The 22465-nt window shown below is 42.9% G+C and overlaps 1 long non-coding RNA gene across 1 annotated transcript in view; it reads left to right on the top strand.

Annotated features, from left to right (window-relative positions):
* LOC147030441 (uncharacterized) overlaps positions 1-16941 on the top strand; it is a 42469-nt gene extending 25528 nt beyond the window's left edge. Inside the window, exons 2-5 of the long non-coding RNA XR_015055778.1 lie at positions 4159-4241; positions 5227-5320; positions 5696-5815; positions 15846-16941. This is a non-coding gene — a long non-coding RNA (uncharacterized LOC147030441). The remainder of the gene's footprint in view (positions 1-4158; positions 4242-5226; positions 5321-5695; positions 5816-15845) is intronic.
* The last annotated feature ends 5524 nt before the right edge of the window (positions 16942-22465 follow it).

Raw genomic sequence — 22465 nt, 5'->3', positions numbered from 1 at the left:
AACGAATCATAAATAAACTAGAATTGCGAGCAGTGGTGTTGGCTTCCAAGCTGTCCAAATGTGGCAACCACACCCACACGGAGCCCCATTCATACGATTTCTGGACAGATTGAGCCCAAATGCCATCATTAGCACAAAATAAAATATGTTACTTTTGTGGTCCCATACAGCATTTATCCAGACTCGGTGGTGTAATGGTTAGACTGTTCGACCTTCTGCTACAAGTCTGGGAGGTTTAACCACCGGCCGAGTCACACCAAAGACTAAAAATGGTACGTGCTGCTTCCTTGCTTGACGTTCAGCATTGAAAAGGATAGAGAACAGACGGTCCCCATAGGTTGGCAACCATGTGGAGGAGGAAATTCCTCCTTAAGAAATGGTCCACTGAGTAAAGTGGCACCATTGTTGTGACTTCGCTGGTACCCGGAGTAGCCTTGGAGTTGACAGCGCTTCGCCCAAGCTCAGTGGCTGCGTTTGTCTCATCTAACAGGTGTGTGTGTGTGTGTGTGTGTGTGTGTGTGTGTGTGTGTGTGTGTGTGTGTGTGTGTGTGTGTGTGTGTGTGTGTGTGTGTGTGTGTGTGTGTGTGTGTGTGTGTGTGTGTGTGTGTGTGTGTGTGTGTGTTATCTCCATAGCCGGGTTTCATGGAATGCAGTCCTCAAAGTATATCCACATCCATTTCGTTGAAGGATCTCGATTCATGGACTAAGTTGTGAAGTTTTGTTGTGTGTGTGTAGGGGGTGTGTAGGGGGTGGGGGTGGGGGAGAGGTTAGCAGTTCCACTACAAGCCTTAGATCATGTAACATTATAAATTTATTTTATAGTAAGCTCCTTCTTTTGTCAAATTTCAGTGTTTTGTGATTACGGAACTTATTCCACCACGAGGAAGCTTCCAGAGATTTTACAGGAGAATCTTCAAATGCACGTTTCAACACAGCTTTGTGGTGTTTAAACTGTCTGCCAAATTTCATGGCGATCGGTTTAGTATCTCTGGAGAAGAAAATAGCTATATATTTGGGAAAAAACCAAGATGGCCACCAATACAGGACAGAATTCAAAAAAAAATCCATTAAGATCAAGTTTCAAGTGTGATAAAAAAGAAGCAAAATTGGCAGAGACAGCTGTAACAGTTTTGTCAAAAGTCTTTTCTATAAAAATCAGTGGAACTAGCACAATAATAACTAACTGTGAGCAGTGCTGTCTGAATCCAAGCAGTCTGAATCTGCCACCCACACGGAGCCCATCCATCCATCCATTGGGACCATACTCTGTGCAGAGCGTTGGTGCTCTGAAGCAGTCTCCTTGGCTATTGGGCACAATCCTGGATGGGTCGCCACTCCGACACAGTATACCAGCATGCTGGCACTAATTTTGCCGACCTCGGAAGGATGACAGGCCGAGTTAGCCCCACCTGGTATTAATTCAACAGCTGAGTGGGATTTGAACTCAGGACCTTCAGATCCCAAGCCCACCACCCTAACAATTAAGCCAACACCAGGCATACACGGAGCCCGATTCGTGTGATTTCTGGAAAAATGGAGCCCAAATCCATCATCAGATAAAAAAATACGTAAAGTATGTTACTTTTTGTGGCCCATCTCCGGTCTTGGTTTAAATGCCTGCACATTACTTTGGTGACCCTGCAAAGTCATTGATGATGTCATGACATGAATTTGAAATTTGGCCAGGTTACTAGCATATAATAGCTGACTCATGTGAAAGATACTGTGGGATGTATTTTTTATCTCCACCAGCGAATGCTAACAAGTGGGACACCTGGCTTAATACTCCTCTAAAGGAGGGGGTATTATTTGATGCAATGTCCCTTCTGTGAAGCACCATGGTGACAGTTGGGAATCAAACCATTGGGATGTGCTGAGAATCAAAGCCATATAAGGTAGCTTGAAGATGAGTATGTTGCTTCCATGCTTTCCTGCCAGGCCCTGTCTTTCGTCTCCCACCCACCATTCCCCATACCAACCACTACCTCTTCCACTTTTTACACACCCCTACTTTTCATATCCCGGACCTGATTTGAAATTTATGAGAAATGTCAATTATTTCAGGAGCATGGTCTGAGACAAAGTAGATATATTCTCAGGCTCAAGGAAAGTCATCAGTCATCATCTTTACTCATTGCAGGCCGAAGTCATGTTGACATGCAAGTTGGAATTCTGATTGAAATTTTTTTAATGTGACTAGCCCTGAATTTATACATTAAAAATCTGTTGGTTAATAAATGAAATTGTGCTTAAGATTCATGGAATTACATCATATGTGGCCAAACTCAATGTATTAAGGCATGTTGAAAAGTAATGCCAGCGATTCTTTTTCGCCAAAACATGTAAAGATATATTCGAATGAAACAAAGTGCAGTCAACATTCATTCTTCCTACTACTGAGTGAGAAATTTCGTGATTCTGACACGAGATGCCACGGTGCTATGATAGTCAAGATGGCAGATGACAGCACGACGTTGTCAGTGCTGTGAAGCATGAAGCGCTGGAGATGAGAGATGGGATGACTGACTGGAGATGAGAGTTGGGTGTATCATTACTATTGTCAGAGTAAGAGATGGTCAATGGAGTGCTGCCACAAAGGATCACTACCACCGACTTCACTCAGTCAAATTTTCATCTGTTCCCCAAACTTAAGGAACTAAACATCTTTGTGGAGAACATTTTCCTTCTGACGATTATGTCAATATGCATAATAAATATGCACCATGGCAGAATAAAGATTGATGTTCGTTCTCTGTCTGCTTCATTGGAATATATTTACCTGCTTTGGAGAAAAAAAGAATAAGAGGCATTACTTTTCAACACACCCTCATAGATTTAAAGTGAAACAAAAGTCAAGTTTCAAAATTTTAGAATTTCGAGATTTAATCAGAATTACAATTTTTGTTTTAAGTTTTAAATGGCATCTTTTACAGACGTTCCTGACAGCCATGATAGCAATATCACCAATTAATCCCATTTCTACTGTACACCTTTCATCTGAAAGCTGTTTTATGTCTGTAGGTGCAGTACCCCACACTACAGGATGGCCTGAAAGTTGCTTTACCCCTGCAAAATTTCTCGCAGCTCCCTCCCTACCTCTCCACCCTCCCCTGCCGTGGTTTCTGGCAACACCGACTCAGGATAATGATGGAGCGCATACAAATGCAATGACTGATTAATTTTAAGTACTACACAATAACACCTATATATATTTAAAAAAATTAAACACAAATGCTTCACTGGGGATGGGGTAAAACGACTTTCAGGCCACCCTATAATTTCTATTTGATATCCCCTTACGGCAACATAAACTTCACTGTGAAAGACCAAAAAATGGATACATAGAGTGAGTGACGTTTTATTTGGAACTTGTAAAGCTGTATCTTTGCAGGCACGCAGTGGAAGAATTCCACTCCAGATCCATTTTGACTCATAATTGTTAGTTGCTACACTGGTCAACCAATCAAAGCAAAGCAGCAAGCATCAGAGGAAATTATTGAGGGAGTGGGGACAGAGCAAAATGAGTGAAGTGAAATAAATGAGGACAGAAGGGAAAAGGAGGGCCTGTGAGTGTGGGGGCAGGTTGAAGAAAAGGCAAAAGAGAAGGAATGGCCATTCATGGGGCATACCGAGTGTGAAGGGAGGAAAAAAAATATTTTTCCTCTTTTCATGACACCATACTAGTCCAAGTCATAATCCGAGCAGACTCATTGCACATTTTTAGGGAAACAATGAACCCATTTATCATTTGTGAAGCCTTTCTTTTCACCATCACAACAGAATAATCTAGAACTATCTAGAACCTCACCAGTACTTGTTTTGTGTGGTGTTTGTGTTTGTGTGGTGTGTAGACGATGCATTACAGACAAATGTTTATGTTCATACAGCAAGCAAACAGACCTTTTTGGTTTTATTGTATAGATTCATGTTCCGATCGTATATATTTCAGACTACATTTGTAGGAATTTTATTCATACATGTATTTTACTGACGTAGACATATTTTTATAGTATGTACTTTATAGATGCATTTACGTTTTGGTGCACAAACTTTATGGATTTCACAAACTTTATGGACTTGCATTCCAAATGTGCATACTTTCCGGAGGTAATCGGTTGAAAAAACAAACAAACAAGGTGTCATACTGGCTCCCACCAGGTGGTGTTTGTGGCCTGCATTTTCCCCTCATATGCGGACTGACAGACAAACAAATAGACCCAAGTGGAATACCCTATCCTCTGGTGAGTATAATAAAGTTTCCTAAATCAGTTTTATATCTTCTTCCCCCACCATGACTACCATTAAAGAAAAGTCAATGTATTGCACACCATTCCTTCCCAAACCCATATCCATGCAATGCATGACGTCATCGCCGGACACCGAAGGAAGGCTGCACTCAGTTTTTACTCTGTTTTTTGTTTTCTTTCTTTCTTATTTGTCTGGGCAATATCTCAGCCATCCTTTGAGCGAGGAAGCTGAAATTTGGGGACAAAGGTGAAGATGTGCTTTGGAAAAAACTGTATTTTTTTTTATTTCACTGAATTAATTATTATCGATTTATTTTCTCTCATTTGGACAATATCTCAGGCACCTTTTGAGCAAGGAAGCTGATATTTGGACACGACAGTGAACAAGTGATTTGGCAATAAAGTGTATTCTTGATTTATTTATTATTCATTTTTCGATGAATTACTTAATTTTCAAAAAGTTACAGAGTCTGATGAAACAGAAGTGGTTTTGGTATGCTATAAGCCAATTAATAAAGAAATTAATTATTTTACGATTATGAGATATTTATTTTAATTGTGCAATTAATCAATCAATTGTTCCGTTCCATCTCCACGTACTTCACAACGGCATTGCCAGGCGCCTAAAGGTGCCCCAGCAATGTCGTGCACTGGAGGATATGTTATTTATTTATGTGGCATGGGGGTGGTGTACATTGAATGTACATCTACTTGTTTGAGTTTCCCTTTACACAAATGAAAACTTTAATGTTCAAGACTAATGCATTGGAAAGCCAGGACGGTATATTTTCCTCTATTTTTTTTTCTCAAATTGCCATTAGTTATCTGGATTCAATATCACAGATAATGAACCTCACACGATGTACAGCGGACAATGAAAAATACAAGCGATTAAAAAATACTTGAGCCTGATACGAGAAATTAGAATAGTTTTCTGAACACTGCACACTCACTCCTAATCATTACTCCTTCGGTGCAGGGGAGGTGGGGAGGGAGTGGAGAGGTGTAGATCGAGACCATTTTGAGAAAAAAGAAGAATAGGATTTGGAAGAGGTTGCACATGGATCGCTCAGGTATGGAATTGGCGAAGCATTTAATCTTACTGTGGAGACAAAGCTGTGTAAATAGCAACTTGAATAACAGGCAGAATGCATTGACATCACAATGCTGTGTTCCAGCATCAGAGAAATTTACACATGCAGTTTTGGGGAAATCCTGAAACATTTCTCCCACGAATGATCGATTCTTCATGGTAGATGGTGTCAGTGATTCATTCTCTGTCCAAGTTTTTACGTCAAAGTACAGGATTGTCTTCAAATGCCCCAGTCTTGCATCCTTTTCATTCAACTTCTGCCAAATTAGTGTTTTCTTTTTGGGTCAAATGTATTTCGCTTGTGCATAAGTTCTGATCTCGTGTATACATTCTGTAGAATATTTACATTTTCCAGTTCAGAGAAACTTTCATGGTATCACAAGCAGCAGATACCTCTGGCCACAGGTGTGCTGTAATTCAATACAGGCAAGATACTCCATCACACCTGCAGCAGGGCTGACAAGATAGCACAAAGGTGAGGATGCTACCTTTAAGCTGTCTCGTTTGGGTTTGATACCCGACTTTACGATGAACTGTCATCCTTGTACTTCATACGCAGGGCATTGCATCAATCAGTTCAACGAGTGTGTGCACCAACCTTCAGAGGGACGTGAAGCTGCTTTCAGATCTGTGAGCATTCACTGGTTGTAGTTCAAGACCCACAGTTCCTATTGAAAAGAGTAGCGGGCTATTGTGGTGTGCACATACTCTTGTAAAATCCCTCGCCTAATGTGCAGGAATCCATCAGTGAAACAGCCTTAGTAATGGTGCAACCAGTTGGCCAAATTCGAAATCTAATCACAGTCCAAAATTTATTCGCCATAAAGAATGCCTGCATTAAGCAATCTCTGAAGACATTGTGTGCTCTCTAGATATCTTCTGCTCAGCATTTGAACTTGCTTTTATGCAATTAGGTCGACATTTCATAGTCAGCCGAAGAATACAGTGGAGCATTTTAATTGCACATGCATTTGTTTCATATGTATTATCATTTAGTGGCACTTTGAAATGAAAATTGCTTGTATGACTGAATTATAACGAGATTATATTGATTTATCAGAAAGCACACGTGCACTTTAATGCAGTATAAATGGTACATGATCCTTTGTGCATATAATTTCGGCAGGGCATTGTGTGATATGTGCTTCCAACTCATCCTCACTTTATTCATGTTATGAAATTTTGATTAAATATGTTACTTTTTAATTTCCTTTGCAAGCAGTAAGGCTTTCTGGAGAGATCATGCGCTATTTTTTTTTCCACTGTTGCCACAAAAATTCGATATTAAATCATAAACAATCAAAAGGAATGATGAAAATTAATAAACATAAACACGAGATTATTTAAGAGAAAAAGATCAGATGAAACGATACCTGTGATCGCAAAGCGATCGCCAAGGGTGAGCTCCCCCCAACCGGGGGTGTGATGTAAATTAAAAACCTTGACTTTTAACCTGGAGGGGAATGATGTAAATTATGCTTAAATATGATTTGCTCTAAGCAATCTGGACAGAGCAATTTTGGTCCTCTCAGACAAACCTAGTCGACTGAGAGTGAAAACATGTTAAAATGACTATAATTAGGTCATGACCTTAAAATTAAGTCAAGGTCAAAAACGATTGTGTTAACCTCACTTAACGTTCGATTCACATTATTGATGCTCAATTTCATTCTGAAAGTTCCAGCAGTATCCGAGATACAGCTCGAAAATTTGGAGTGTTGGGAGTCAGGTCAGGTCGTATATGGGAGCATGCACCGGAGCAGCGCTTCACTGCATCCACTTTCCACTGGTACTCCAGGGGCCTCCGTCTAACCATCTCCCAAGATGATGCCTGGCACATCCCCATCTCCTTGAGATGCTGATCAACCTACTGCAACCACGAGGCACTGGGTCGGCCCATTGGCTTCCTCCACTCACGAGGCTCCCACACAGAGAGAATCTGATGAGCAGGATCAACGTCAGGAAAATGAGCCACATGTCCATCCAGCCGCAGCTGATGCCCACGGACTATGCAGGTAACAAATCTCATTTGCGTCTCTCTCAGCAACTGCTCGTTGAACAGAAAGTCCAACCAGCGATTGCCAAGGATTCTCCGAATAGACCTGGTACCAAAGGAATCAAGTCTCCTTCACAGATCCCTGCACAGAGTCCAAGTCTCACATCCATAAAGCAAGACTGGAAGCACCAAGGACCTGAAGACTTGGACTTTCGTCCTCCCGCACAGGTACCGGCAGCGCCACACCCCATGATCCAGTGAATCCATGACTCCCCAGGCCCGACCCAGACGTCTGTTGACCTCTGGTTCACAGCCAGCAGAGACATGACTATCACCACCAAGACAAGTGAATCTCTCCATGACATGATCAACCCAGCCACAAAGAGGTAGACATGATAGCAGCATCCAAGATGTCACGGAAAGCCTGGATATTAGTTTTGACCCAGGAATCCCGTAATCCGAGCGGCTCCGACTCCTCATTCAGCACCTCGAGGGCCCCCAAAAGGATACCTAAAGTCTCTGCAAAGATGACTGCATCACCTGCGAAATTAAGGTCAGAGATCTTGACATTCCCAAACGATGCACCACAGCTTGATCTCTCCAACATCCTCCCCAGAATCCAGTCCATACAAGTGCTGAAAAATGTGGGGGCCAGTACACACCCCTGACAAACTCCAGTAACAACTGGAAAAAAGTCAGAGATGGTAGCACCACACCTCAAAGCATTCTCAGTACCAGAGTATAGTTCAGATATCAGATTGATCAGTTTTAGTGGCACCAAATGAAGACCAAGAATCCTCCAGAGGGCATCCTGATTCACTGAATCAAATGCTTTACAGAGATCAATATAGGCTGCAAGAAGCCCCTGCCGAAACTCTCGTCTGCGTTCGGTGAGGACGCGAAGAGCAAGGATGTGGTCGATTGTTGATCTCTTTGGTGTAAAGCCTGACTACTCTCGACGAAGGTGCTCAAGCAGATGGTGGCGAACCCTATCAAGAATTATCCGAGCAAAGACCTTGCCCAGCACTGAGAGCAGCGTCACCCCTCGGTAGTTGTTGCAGTCTTGGCGATCACCCTTCCCTTTCCAGAGAGGGTCAACAAGGCCCCGTTTTCAGTTAGTTGAGATGATGCCTGTGTTCCAGGCAGAGCACAGAACTGCATGCAGTGACACGAGAACAGCACTTCCACCAGCCTTGAGAGGTTCAACATGGATGCCACAGATCCCAGGAACTTTACCCCCATTTCAACCGGTTCACCACAGCCTGTGTTTCCACAAATGAAGGTGGATCACAGTTGATTGTAGGGTCAGCAATAGGGATAGTAACACCATTGACATTCAACTCAACAGCTGGTGGATCAGCCTGGTGCAGCCGCTCAAAGAAACCGGCCAAGCGGGCCTTCACTTCGGACTCCTCTGTCAAGAGCCCACCACCCTCTGCTCCAACTGCAGTGCACTGAGGGACGGGCGTGGAGGAACACAATGCGCAAATTTCCCTGTAAGCAGGACGAGAATCACTTGACCACAAGTGATGCTCTACCCCTCACAGATTCCTACTAATCCACATAGACCTACTAATCCAACCTTAGTGCAAGTACAGTTTTATGCCTCAGCTCACTGAACAGCTCAGCTCTGCCATTCAACCTGGCCCTGTGACTCTGGTCAATGGTATCCAGTGTCCCTTGAGAAACAAACTTCTTTGCCCTCCGGTGAGTTCCAAGACATCCACCTGAAACTTCAAGGACGGTGGTCTTGAAGGCACTCCACAACTCTTCAGGATCCCCCAAAGCACAGAGACCCCCCAAATATTCACTCAGCCTGTTCGCAAATGACTCAGCTGCCCTCTCATCCTTGAGCTTGCCAACATCCAGCCTCAGCTGGGATGGTACCATTCTCCTGGATTTAAGCTGCAACTTCAGCATTGCTACCACGAGCCTGTGGTCAGTGTTGAGGAACTGAGCACTCTGGATCATCTGAGAATGAGATCACAGTTGACCCTGCAATTCTGGATCATCCTCCAGCGACCATCAACGAGCACATGGTGAATCTCCTCTGCAACACTGCCAGCGTTGGAATACCAAGTCCAGTGATGAGCCTGTGGGTGCTGAAACCATGAACCAGCCACCAAGTCTATGACTTCTTGCAAAGTCAAGAAACTTCGTGCTATTCTGGTTCACAGTTCCAGACGCATAGGGACCAACACATGTCTCATAACCATGCCTATCAGTTCCAGTCGATGCATTGAAATCCTGCAAGACGAGAAGTGTATCTCACCTGGGGCACTGATCAACCATAGATTTGAGCGTGGCATAGAATCCGTCCTTCACGGTGAGATCACTTGCCTCAGTCGGAGCATATTCAGAGACCAGGAAAATGACACCCAAGGAGTGACGAATCTTTAGTCTCATAATACAGTAAGTTGGGAGTGCAGAAAGAAAAAATAACAACAATAATAATAATAATAATAAAACAATATTAATAATAAAAATAATTTTCTGAAAGGTGGTTTCGTACTCCTTGGGGTCTAAGAAGCTCTGTGGTGGCATTAAAAATTGAGGGTGCTAATTCAAGAAACAAATCCTGTAACAAACCCAAAAACACAATAAGCCATCCCCTGTCCTATTTGGGGTGGGGGGGGGGGTCATAAAAAAGTACGATGTAATTCACACTAATAGCAGCATATGGTGGCAGAAAAAGAGTTAAATTTTGGTGTTTAAAATCCCACTGGAATGCTGTTAAGGAAATGCATCTGTACAAGACAATTCAAGCTCTCCAAAAGATTATCAAGATATCGAGCTAAGTTGAATGCTCGACAGTAGACAGTTGATAGGTGTTTGTAGATCTGGCCACCTGTTCAAAATGATCCTCTTATCACAGATGAATAGCAGCACAAGTCTCTGAGCTTTCTCATCCTGGGAGTACCATGGAATAGGATCTGACTTAAACTGCCGTTTGATGCACTGCTTTCAGGAGGTACCGTTTCGTAGAGCTGCTCATCCTTCACAAAGTTTGTGAAGCAGTCTGTCCCATCTTCTAACATAAGGATGTAAAAACAAACAAACAAACAAACATCCCAATAAATAAATTAAAAATATCCCACGTGCCAAGATGTGCATATAAATATGGGACAAGTGTGTGCCGCACAAAATGTCACAATAAGCTATTTATACACCTTAACACGGAGTTCGTCCAAGGCGGAAAACCCTTTGAGGAATGTGGGAAATTAAGCCACTACAACCTCCGTAATGTGACCCCTAGTCCCTGTGGAAAGCTTGGTTGAGATTGGATACGTAATGACTGAATGTATCACGGTCAGACAGACAGACAGACAGACACCAAATGGCATATTTTAAATTATTTGTTCGATTGAGTGTCAGGTTTATCACTTTCACTCACAAGGACCTTTCTTGCCCTGTAACTGTCACAGTAGCCCCATTATGTATCACGAATGGTTAGCCTTCAACATGAGGTCAAAACTGCAGACACATGGAGTATTCAGAAAGTCGTCAGAACTAGTATAATTGTCTAAGAAATGCAAACTTTCAAACTTTTTAATCATATAAATAGTGGTGTGGTAATGACTCCGAGTGGGTTAAAGATGCTTCGTATAGCATAGATATTTTCTTTAAATTGCATGTCCAGCATAAGCGTAAAAGTAATTAATTGTGATATTAGATATTGTTACGTTTGAGGGGGGGGTATGCATTCAAAGGGTAATTAGGATGTTTAATTAGGTATGCCATGCTGTTCGAGTTTACCAGGATCTCGATGTAATAAGTAGCAATTCAGTGGTGATAAGTTGTCTAGTAAATGTTCATTTCTTCAAGGGGGAAATGATAAATGTCACGTAATTAGATAGGGACACGGGATAGGTAAGTGTGTCTGCGTAAACCCCTTTTGGTATTCTCTGAAGACTGGCCGTGACGTCACAGGACAGTGCAGCGGATGGCTCCGCCCCGTGATCACGATTGGCGGAAGGCGATGGTGGTGGGCCAATAAACGGCTCGATTGGGCGTGACGAGGACGAAGGATAAAAAGGTTCTGTTCGGAGTCGAAAAGGAAGAGGAAGAAGATTACAACCAAAAGATCGTGGTTTTTTTGGCATGGAAGCTGTGGCAGCAGAGAGCGTCCTGGTTGTTGGGCTGAATCGATCGTGTTCTTGATCGTGTCTGGGAGCCTTGCCGAGCCTCGTGCCTCGCTTTGGTTGGCTCTGGGGTTCTGCTGACTCGGAGTGCGGGGTCGGGCGGCGGGCGGACCTGCCTCCCTCTCCTGCTCGCGGATTGGCGCCGGAGCTGGTTCCCTGGCGGCTGTGGGCGGACTTGGGCCAGGACCAGGAGGTCGACAGCACCGCGGTTTCTCCTGCCCCCTTGACGAGAGCAAGGCCGGCTCGTCCGACGCCGATCCAGGGACAGTTGCGTCCACACCACGGTCCAGCCTGACCACCAGAAATAGCTACGTTGTGTGTGTGTGTGTGTGTGTGTGTGTGTGTGTGTGTGTGTGTGTGTGTGTGTGTGTGTGTGTGTGTGTGTGTGTGTGTGTGTGTGTGTGTGTGTGTGCGCGCGCGCGCGCGCGCTTGGCGCCTCAGAGGGATTGAGAACTGTATATTCATTGGAATTGTCTGTGTTTTTTCCCCACGCCCGATCCCACACCATCCCGTCGAATCGCCCCGGATCCCTCTTCTTGCCGAGTCTTGTTATTTCTGGTGAAAATAAAAACAAATAAACATCATCAACTCAGTGAAAAGGGACTCGTGCCACCTTCCTCGTCCCGTTTGCGGTAGAGCGATTGGAACCGCCATCTTTGGGTTAAATAAATAAACCGCCTCCATCGTTTCGGCTCATTCTACGTTGGCGGGACTGTTCAAGTCCCGTGGACGTCACAATATGCATCGTATTATGTCTGGATAGACACCGTCCAACCCATCCTAATGTTTGTTTCGAAAACCGCCATCCCTTTTGACCGATTTATTTGGTGTTTTATTATCCATTGGAATCTGTTATTGATTTTCTTGAAAGCTTGTGTTGGGCCTGGATGTGGCAGTTTTGGAGGGAGAATGGAAAGATTCCATCAGTCGGAGTTATTTGCCTAAGAGTTGTTTGAGTGATGAGTGTCGAGGGGTCGCTCCACCCCCAGACTGGGCTCCGGCCCCAATAGCGAGAGAGGGGAGGGGTGAAGCAAGTCAGGGCTAAGGGTGGGGGGCAGAGCTTTTAAAAGCCCATGTGGTTGGGGGGTGAAAAAGAGTTTTACGGAACTAGCTGAAGAGCAGTTTCCCAGACGAAATGTCATGGAAGCCTGTGCTGTACTTGTCAAGCTATGCTGCTTCACCACAATCCCACTTCACCACACCTCTCCTCCACTTCTCTGTGTATTCTTGGAAACCCAGGACGGCTCGCTGATCGAATCTATGAAGGGATGCGACCTGCATCCTTTCCAGCTGTGTCACGCTTGGCACAGAACAGGTATTTACTGGCTTGCCTGCCTCAAATGTCTATCTCCTGTGGTGTGATTGATGGGCCCAGATAAGGCATAGGATAAATGAGGAGTCCTGATTGTTCGGTGGATACCGAGGGTGCGCATGTGCAGCAGAGGACAAGGGGTTTATTTATTACGAGCAAATACCACCCATCGCTTTGCTGATGGGAATACAAAGAGAGGGGTGGGGGGGAGAAAAAGAGAGGGGACAAAGATAGAGGGGTGGGGAGAGGGGAAAGGGGGATGGGGAAAGAGAGAGGAGGGAGGGGGAGTTGGGAGCAAGGAGCGGGGGTGAGGAGAGGTGGGGGAAGGGAAGGCAGACGTGCAGTGGAGCATTGATTACGATTTATACTGTCATCAAAATGTTTCTGCATAGAATAACAGTGAAGATGGAAACAAAATAATGTCTGAAATCCATTTTCTACCGGTCATACTATAAATAATGTCTGGAGACAAACACCGCAGGACACCTCAGGGGATAAACACTGTCCAGAAAGGAACACCGTCCAGATACGTCCGGAGACAAACACCACCCGGATACAAGCCGTCCAGAAACAAACACCGCCAGGACACGTCTGGAGACAAACATCATCCAGACACGATCAGAGACAAACACCGCCCACACACGTCTGGTGCCAAACATTGACCAGACATGTCCGGAAACGAACAAACACCACCCAGACATGTCTGGAGACAAATACCATCTCAATAAAAATACTGCCCGGACACAACCGGAAGCAAACACCATCTGGAGACAAACACTGCCCGGACATGTCTGGAGACAGGCCATCTGGAAGCAAATAACACCAGGCCACGTCCAGAGACAAACAACATCCAGACATAAACACTGCCCAGACACTTCCAGAGACAAATACCAAATGGAGACAAACACTGCCCAGACACATACGGAGACAAACAAACACTGCCCGAACATGTCTGAAGACAAACAAACACCACCCAGACACTTCAGAAGCCAAGTACCGCCCAGACATAAACACTGCACCCGGACACAACCAGAGACAAACATCGCCCAGATATAAATGGCACTCGGACACACCCAACATCAGGAGACAGAGGTTTGGGAGGATGGTGCTGCAGTGTATTAGGATTAGGAGGGGCCAGGGGGGAGGATGGGACAGAGAGAAAGGAGTTAGACAGAAAATGTTATGCTTTCGGAACAAAACACACACACATAAGTGCTTGGCTTATATAAGCAATTTTTCGGTAATTGGCAGATTGCAGTCAGTGTGATTACCTATGACAGTACATATTGTATCCAACCCAAAAAGCGTCAGTGGCTTTAACCCTTGTTTTGGGGGAATTTCAACAAACAAATTAAAAAAAAAAACATTGCATTATCGATGTTTCAAGGAGATGTGCATAAACCATTAATGTTTATAAACAGCTCACAATCGCCATGTGTCGGATGGAAAACATTTGACTCCAATTCAGAAAACGTGTTTATATGGCAAACGGCTTGGAAATCGAATATCAAATATATTTTGCTTTGACACTCACAACGAGAAATCACATAACCTTTCTAAAGCACACCCAAATATATAAAATGACCAATTGCCTGAGAAACAGCTATGAGGGCAAAGGAAAACGTGATAGTCCGTTCACTGCTGAGGTTAGAAGTTAAAACCTCCACCACCCATCATTATCATAAGAAATGGGATGAAACTTTGCCACCATGGCGCCTGTAACCGTGCATGCAGGCATGCACACACACACACACACCCATGGAGAGTCCCTTTACAAATCCAAATCTACCCATAAGTACCAGGTCCGTGTGTGCTGTCTTCGTACATCTACCTTGTAGGAACTGCCGACTGTACGTGTACATCCCGATCAGGACACGAACTGTACCTCTATCGACTGCATGGCGCTCGGCAAGTGGCTTAAGCACACATGCAAGCAGTCCAATGAAATGGTTGATAAGGAATGGCTGGCTTGGCAAGTGATAGCAAGCTGATTGGTAATGGTACATACCCGCAAAAACAAAACACCATTTTCTGCACATTCCTTAATCATTTCTTCACCAAATATAATCGTCCAAACAGCAGAAAAAAGTTTAGTTTAATGCTTTTCTTTAATAAATACATTAAGTTATTAAAAAAAAAAAAAAAAAATCGCTGATTTGTTAAAATTTTCAAATGTCACTCCAGATTTTGAGCTATTTAGTCCACGTGATCCGATCCTCCAAACTCAAAATATATTTCGATGATATACTTTCATTAGTCCATGAGAGTAGATCATGGAAAATCGCATTATTTTCCATCAAACTCCTATCGTACTTATGAAAGCTATCACACTCACAAAAGTGATGTATACAGCGATTTGTGGGGAAGAAGACGAGGCATTTGATATGAGTGAGGAAAGTGAAAAAAACAAAAACATTTTGAGCACTATATTAATAATAAAGCATTGCGGCCTGTTCCAGGTGAAAGCAATGGTGAGCAGGTCAAACAAAATGGCAAATTAAGACCGAGGGAGAGCGAGGTGACAGAGGATACGCATTGATGGATATAATGAAATAGGCTATTAATTATCTTCAAAAGGGGTGTTTTCATGAACCCAAACACCAAGTTTTCATTTATGCACCAACTTGGAATTCCCTTCGTGTACATGCAAAGTTTGGGGCTGCAAGGTTTCATGGTTTTGGAGTTATGGAGGAAATGGACGGACGGACACACACTGACATTTATTACTTCATATGCTCCGATTGTTTATGGTTAGTTGCATCATTTATTTTTTGTACATTGCTTTTTTTGTAAATTCCTCCCCATGCCATTTCTTTTTAATACACATATTAACCTGACTTGGTCTCTTGGGTGAATTCTGGTCATTGTGGTTTCCTTAAGGTGGTCAATTAACACCTGCTTCGAGGTTAATTCATCGTGGAAATCTTAGTCACACATCCCCCCACCCCCTACCCCCATTAGGCTAGTTCACCCTCATTTCATATGACATGTGATGTCATTGGCATGACGCTTTGTGGATTTGGACTTCCAATTCACACGGTATCGTGGCTTTTAGACACCTGATCCAGCGAGGAAGATCCCAAAGCGATCAACCGTCATGGCCATGTTGATTCGACTCATCGGACTCGTACCAAGCAACCGGAAGACCGACGACCTTTATGATGTGTAGAAAATTAGTGTTTTAAAATATTTCCACACTTATGATATAATACTTACGCATAATATGTAAAATGGTTGGCATTTCTAGGATTATTGTATCGCGTTCTGATAACCTTTGGAACACACTTCATCTCTCATGAATGTGCGATTTATTTGACATCGAAATTAACACATTGATATGACAGTATTCCATTGAACATCCTTCCAGCAGACCCCATGCATACTCCTCTGCAGGATTTCGGCAAATCACAGGTGCATTTCTACGGGACGGTGTATTTGAATAGATGTGTGTAGGCTGACAGATCTTGCATTAATGTGCATATATCTGTTACCAAGTACCATCATACATCACTAATGGCCAGCAATGTAATTATCTTTGAACATTGCAAAGATATGACATTGGAGAGCGTGGTGGTGAGAGCTTGGGAGGGAAAGGCCTGCACACAAAACTGTTACACATGCTGTCATCCATTCTTGAAACTTCAAATGAACTACAAATAAATAATCTTTTGACTAGCAGGGAAGTCAATTAAAATTGTAAACTTATTCTTGCTGATGTGTTGTAGTTTGACCAGTGTTTTCACACCCAGTACATAAACACTATGGCAATACACCTCATCTTGGAGCAAACACAAAAGCAATTATGGAACGTCTGCTTATGGCAACAGCTTTTTTAAAAGTGGTCCAGGCAGCAGGTGCAGTCATTGACTAATTTTATCTGTTTGCTGTTGCTGCACTGTGCATGTGCTGTACTGTGCAAACCCCCCCCCCCCCCCCGTGTTTTGCGTTTTGGGGTGGAATGAATGGCAAAGGCACTGATAAATCGTTCTTGACAGGACAATTGTACATTTTTTTTCAGTAGCCATCATGTTCGGCTCAATGTGATGAGAAAAATAATGTACTTGGAAACATGTTTGCCTTGAATTTTCTCTTCTTATGTTTTCAGCAGAACAGGATCCTGTTCAGTTCATGCATGAGATAATGCATCATAAAGCAGGTCATATTAAGCTTATATAATATTTATAACTTGTCATTTAAAATAACACATGAAGTCATATCTCTCAATAAACTTTTGAAATCCTCATTGAGACATTTCAACACAACTGATAAAATGTTACAAGCAAATCAATGGGACTATTGTTTGTACACAATGGTATGATATTTACTCAAACACGACAAATGCATCACTGGACACAAAATAGTGTTCTCGGTATTTTGGGGTTTTGGTTGCAGAGCTTTATAGGCTGAATTTTTATACTCATCCCGTTGTTCTCGGCATATTAAAAGAAACCACAAAAGTCCAGATTGGCAAGCCATACTTGGCTGGGTATACAGATTCCCTCCCTTCTATGGATATTTTGATTTTCCTTTCCCGACGAGTCCAGTGGGGCAAAACCAACTGCTAAAAATGCTACCAACAACCCCCCAAAGCATAGTGTCAGTGCAAAGGTACGACAGAGGGTGGAGTCATCTGCAAAGAGATAAAGAGGATTTTCCAGAGTCGGAGAGATCAATGATGAAACCCAGAAAAAGAACAGGGCCCAGAACACTGTCTTGAGCAACTCCAGCCTGGACAGGAAGAGGGGATGAAAGAACTCCATTTAGAGCAACACGATGACTGCGACAGGAGAGGAAGTCTGCGAGCCATGAGTGGAGATGGCCTTGGATACCACAGGAAGAGAGTTTGGTGATGCCAGACCATGTCAAAAGCATATGATATGTCCAGTGAGATGGCTGATTTCATGTCCGGCATTGAGTACCTCCATCCATTGTTGGGAGAGCATCTGTTCGCACATGCAGTGACATTTGCCCTCCTTTGGTTGGATCACTCCGAATTAGATTCGTACATTGCTACACTCTGGGAAAGCCGCTTTGAATCCAAAACTAAACTGTCAGTCTTTAACAGCACCCCCCACCCAATATGTGTTCCTCCAACCAGCTCATAGTTCATGCTAACCGTGCGCACGCACTGGCGATATACTCATCCTCTCACTCACACATGTGCACGGATTCTCTATGCTAAAGTTTTTCTATACCCGCACTGTACGTCCTCCGAAACTTTGACGCCGCAGCTCCTCCACTTTCCACATCCACAGAGCACATGGTTCATGAGACAGCTGCATAACCTCCACCATAGCACCATACACAACGGGCCTAGGTGTGAGTTCAGTCCGGGCACTTACAAAACCCACGCACTGCACACACTTAACCAAGTATGCAGGTACACACACACACACCCCCATGGAGAGACCCTTTACAAATACAAATCTACCCATTTGTACCACGTCCATGTGTGCTGTCTACGTACGTCTTCATGCTTGCAGTAACTGCCAACTGCACCTCCCGATCGGGACACATTTCCGCCTCCCACGACAAGGACGTGTTTTCCAGTGGAGTTATACGTGCCCTGCACGCATTCTCCCCACACGTGTCCCAATTTCCTCCTTGGCGGAGTTCTGAACACGAGGTTCGATTTGACGGAATTTTTTTATAGGTATATTAATATAACTATATTAATACAATGAAAGCAGATCACAGAAAAAGGTGAAAAAATTCGGTTCAGCAGGGGAACCGGATCACACAAACTGTGCGTGTAATACCGCTATCGGCTGTGGGCGCTCACAAAGTGGCTTAAGCACTCAAGCAAACACTCCAACGAAACGGTTCATCAAGAATGACTGGCTTGGCAAGCAATTCGCGATTGGTTATAATGAACACCACTTGGAGACGCCCAGTGTGTTAAACAATGTGCAAATTGGACAAATGAACACTTTCTTAGCAGTCAGAACTGCTATTAATGTCAATTTCATAGTTTAAATTTTGAAATTTGGCTCATCAGGTTAAGAGATTATAGAGCTTATCGCATGTGTGGAAATTAAATAAAGGCACAAACACTGGTGTCTCCAGGCGTTTATAAGCAGTGTGATGTATCCAGCAATTTGTAGGTATGAAGACAAGCGATCAGCAATGTATACAAGATTCCTAGGTATGAAGCTTTATCATACAGAAACAGACCTGTTCGAAAACAAGGCATTTTTGAGCTGAGCGGACAAAATGGCCGAGCAAGACCCCTGAGCTGAGCGACCTGAACGTTTGGTCAGCCTGTTTCTGGTTTTACCATAAATTATCTTCAAAAGGGGTGTTTAAATTTAACCAAACAGACTTTTTTTACCTCCACCACCGAGGGTGAAGGAGGTTATGTTTTCACCCCTTTCTGTCTGTTTATTTGTCTGTTTGTCTGTTTGTTGATGTGCAGGATATCTCAAAAAGTTGACGGATCCAGATGAAATTTTTTGGACAGGTTGGGTGTGTGACAAGGACAAACTGATTCGATTTTGGTGAAGATCCAGATCTGGATCTGATAATTTTTTTCAGTTATTCTTCCCCATTGAGAGATTGGGCCAAAAACGATATAGTACTGTCTCGGATGATATTTCAAAAATGTAATGGGCCCGATGTGTTCTCGTGGATCAGGCAAGACATAGCGGAGGAATGCGCTACACCGAGTGCCCCTCTAGTCATTCATGCACTCTCTTGAAGTTCCCTTCGTGTGCATGCAAAGTTCCAAGCTGCTAGGTTTCATGGGTTTGGTGTTATGGCAGGGACACACACACACACACACACACACACACACACACACACACACACACACACACACACACACACACACACACACACCACACACACACTATTATAGACTAGCAAAGGTACTCGCCGCTGCCGGCCAACACCAGGTCTCTACTTTCACACCCTTCCGTGGATATTTTTCAAAGAGTAAATTAATTAAAATATTATTGCAATAAAATATTATGTAGACATAGTGGTCTGGTCATCTTTTCTGCTGTGCAACACAAGGCTGCGATTAGCATCATTGACTGAGGGTGTGGCAGTGGTGCTGATGCAGAGTGCCTGTCGGTTGCAACAGGAATTTGGAATTTGGCCAGGATGCCAGAGATAGCATAACAACCGATAGTCTCCACTTCAACTACACCGTTATTTCCAAGCAAGCAATTTTTTTCTGCAAATGGGTAAGAGTTGTTGTGCGCATGTACATGTAAAATGGTAAGGAACGCATGTACTCAGCGATATACTAAAGGCTCTGGAGTGCAGATTTACCGTTTTCCCGCTGAAGTAGACCGACGAAATCTTTGGATATCGGTTCTGAGAAGAGAAAACTGGCGACCTGGCGAACATGACTGCTTGTGTAGCCTTCATTTTAACTAATTTCTGATACGTTATTTCAGTAGTTGGTATTAAATAGCTGGTGGTTACAAAATATTGTCTGATTTGCATCATTAAAATGCATATGACTTGTTTTATTGACAGGCTAGATTGCCTTTCTAACAGCTGTCTAACGCGCACAGTTCTGAGTTGTTTCCTCGAAACTTGTCTTATTGCTATTACATCGCAGATTAAATTAAATAGCATTTTAGAAATTTGAAAAAAAAAAAAAAGGCAGTAACATTTTCACTACAGAAAGTCAAATCGATATGTATAATACATAAAAAAAACTAGAGGGGGAGCACTCGGTGGAGTGCAAAACCTCCGCCGCCAATACTGCTGGGTTACTTAAGTGAACCTGATATCCTATTCATTGTAGGTCAAAACGGATCAGACTCTACTGAACCACGATTGAATAAACTAAACTAGATCGACGTGTATGTAGAAATGCCAAAAAAATAAAATCGAAATTTTTTTGAAAAAAAAAGTTGCAAAATTTGTTTTTTCTCTAACAATTTTTTTTTGGGGGGGGGTTGGAAATCACTTAAAACATGTAGAAATGCAAAAACAAAAACAAATTCAAATACTTTTCAAATAAAATCGAAATATTTTTGAAAAAAAAGTTGCAAAATTTGGGGGTTTTTTTCTCTAACAAATTGTTTTTTTTGGGGTTGGAAATCACTTAAAACATGTGGAAATGCAAAAACAAAAATTCAAATATTTTTTCAAAATGGCCACCATAGCGGCCATATTGTACTTTGAACCAAGTCCAAAATCTAATGGCATGATCCTTGGACCATACCTAATCCCCCCACCAAGTTTCGTCGAAATCCGTCCAGGAGTTTTTTTCCGTAATACTGTTCACAAACAAACAAACAAGCAGTCATAGACTGGTACTTACGAAATCGTCAACTTGACCTCTGACCTTGTCTAATAAAAGCTGTCTCGAGAGAAGGTAGCGACGCAAACCAGAAGTTTCTACGATGATTCTGTACCAAACCATCAAAAATCGAATGTTTGACCTCACTGTGACCTTGACCTTTGACCGATTTTGACCAAAATCTAATCAGCGCTAGCCATCACCCTCCTGAATCACGTGGTGTAATTTGACATTGGTAGCTTCTTCAGTTCTCGAGTTATCATTTTTTGGATGTTTGACCTCACTGTGACCTTGACCTTTGACCGATTTTGACCAAAATCTAATCAGCACGAGCCATCACCCTCCTGAATCACGTAGTGTAATTTGACATTGGTAGCTTCTTCCGTTCTCGAGTTATCGTGCCGACAAACAAACAAACACACACAACAAACTCACAAACAGATGACGGAAGTCATCAATATACTGTAACAAACAAACAGACGGTGGTTAAAACAGTAACCTCCGTCCATCTTCTATGGCGGAGGTTCGGTTCACTCGCACTTGGAAATATCCACAGCAGTGTGGCATTACACCGGATGTTTGTCATGGAAAAAATATAATGTGTCTGTAAGAAAACTGACGAACGAATATTTTCTACAAACTTAGCATTGAGACAAGAGCTTCACTTGAAATTAACTTGTGGCAGCAGTCAGGTTAAAAAAAAGTAACACCGATTGCTGAACAAAACAAGCAACAACGATAATACAATAATAGTGAAATGAAAGAAAACAGGCTTACCTTTACCTCACGATAATAGAGTTCTTGTCAGCTTTCGTCGAGATTATGTCACGAACAAACCCGAGGACATAATATGAGTAAGCGTCCATACTCTTGAAGGCTTTCAGGCTGGCTTGAGTGAAAGGACTCGGCGTTTCAACAAGGTAAACATAGATGTCAGGGAAAATGATTTGAGGCCAAAATTTCCTTTGTGTTGTCCATTTGTCCTTTGAAATAATATAAGGATCTTCACTAAGACCACACAGCTTCAGTTTTTCGCAGTACCTCTTCTTAGAAATATCATCTAATCCATGGAAATAGCTCAGAAGTTCGCGTGACACGTGGTGCGTGGTAGCCATGATGTTTTGTCACTCAATATGGCGGAGCCTTACCTTCCGCTGTGACGTCACTCGCTTCGTGCATAGGGTCAATTATTGTTGTTGCACTCAATGAAGTTATACTTCAGGCATATTCGTTAATCTTTGCTTCACTCAATATCATTGTCAGAACAGTGGAAAAAGTTAGGTTTAATGATTTGGCAATTTCCCACATTCTTGTGTAAATGTGCAGAAGATGGAAGCATAGCCTTCCTTAAATAAAATACACTTATAATGCTTAATAATATGAAATCGGTAGTTTCTTAACATTTTCAGGTTTCA

The sequence above is a fragment of the Eptatretus burgeri genome, chromosome 3, assembly GCF_056783735.1.
Source record: "Eptatretus burgeri isolate ZD-2024b chromosome 3, Ebu_testis_v1, whole genome shotgun sequence".
NCBI lineage: Eukaryota > Metazoa > Chordata > Myxini > Myxiniformes > Myxinidae > Eptatretus > Eptatretus burgeri.
Note: the sequence above shows the minus strand (reverse complement) of the source record. Positions and strands in the feature narration are given on the sequence as shown.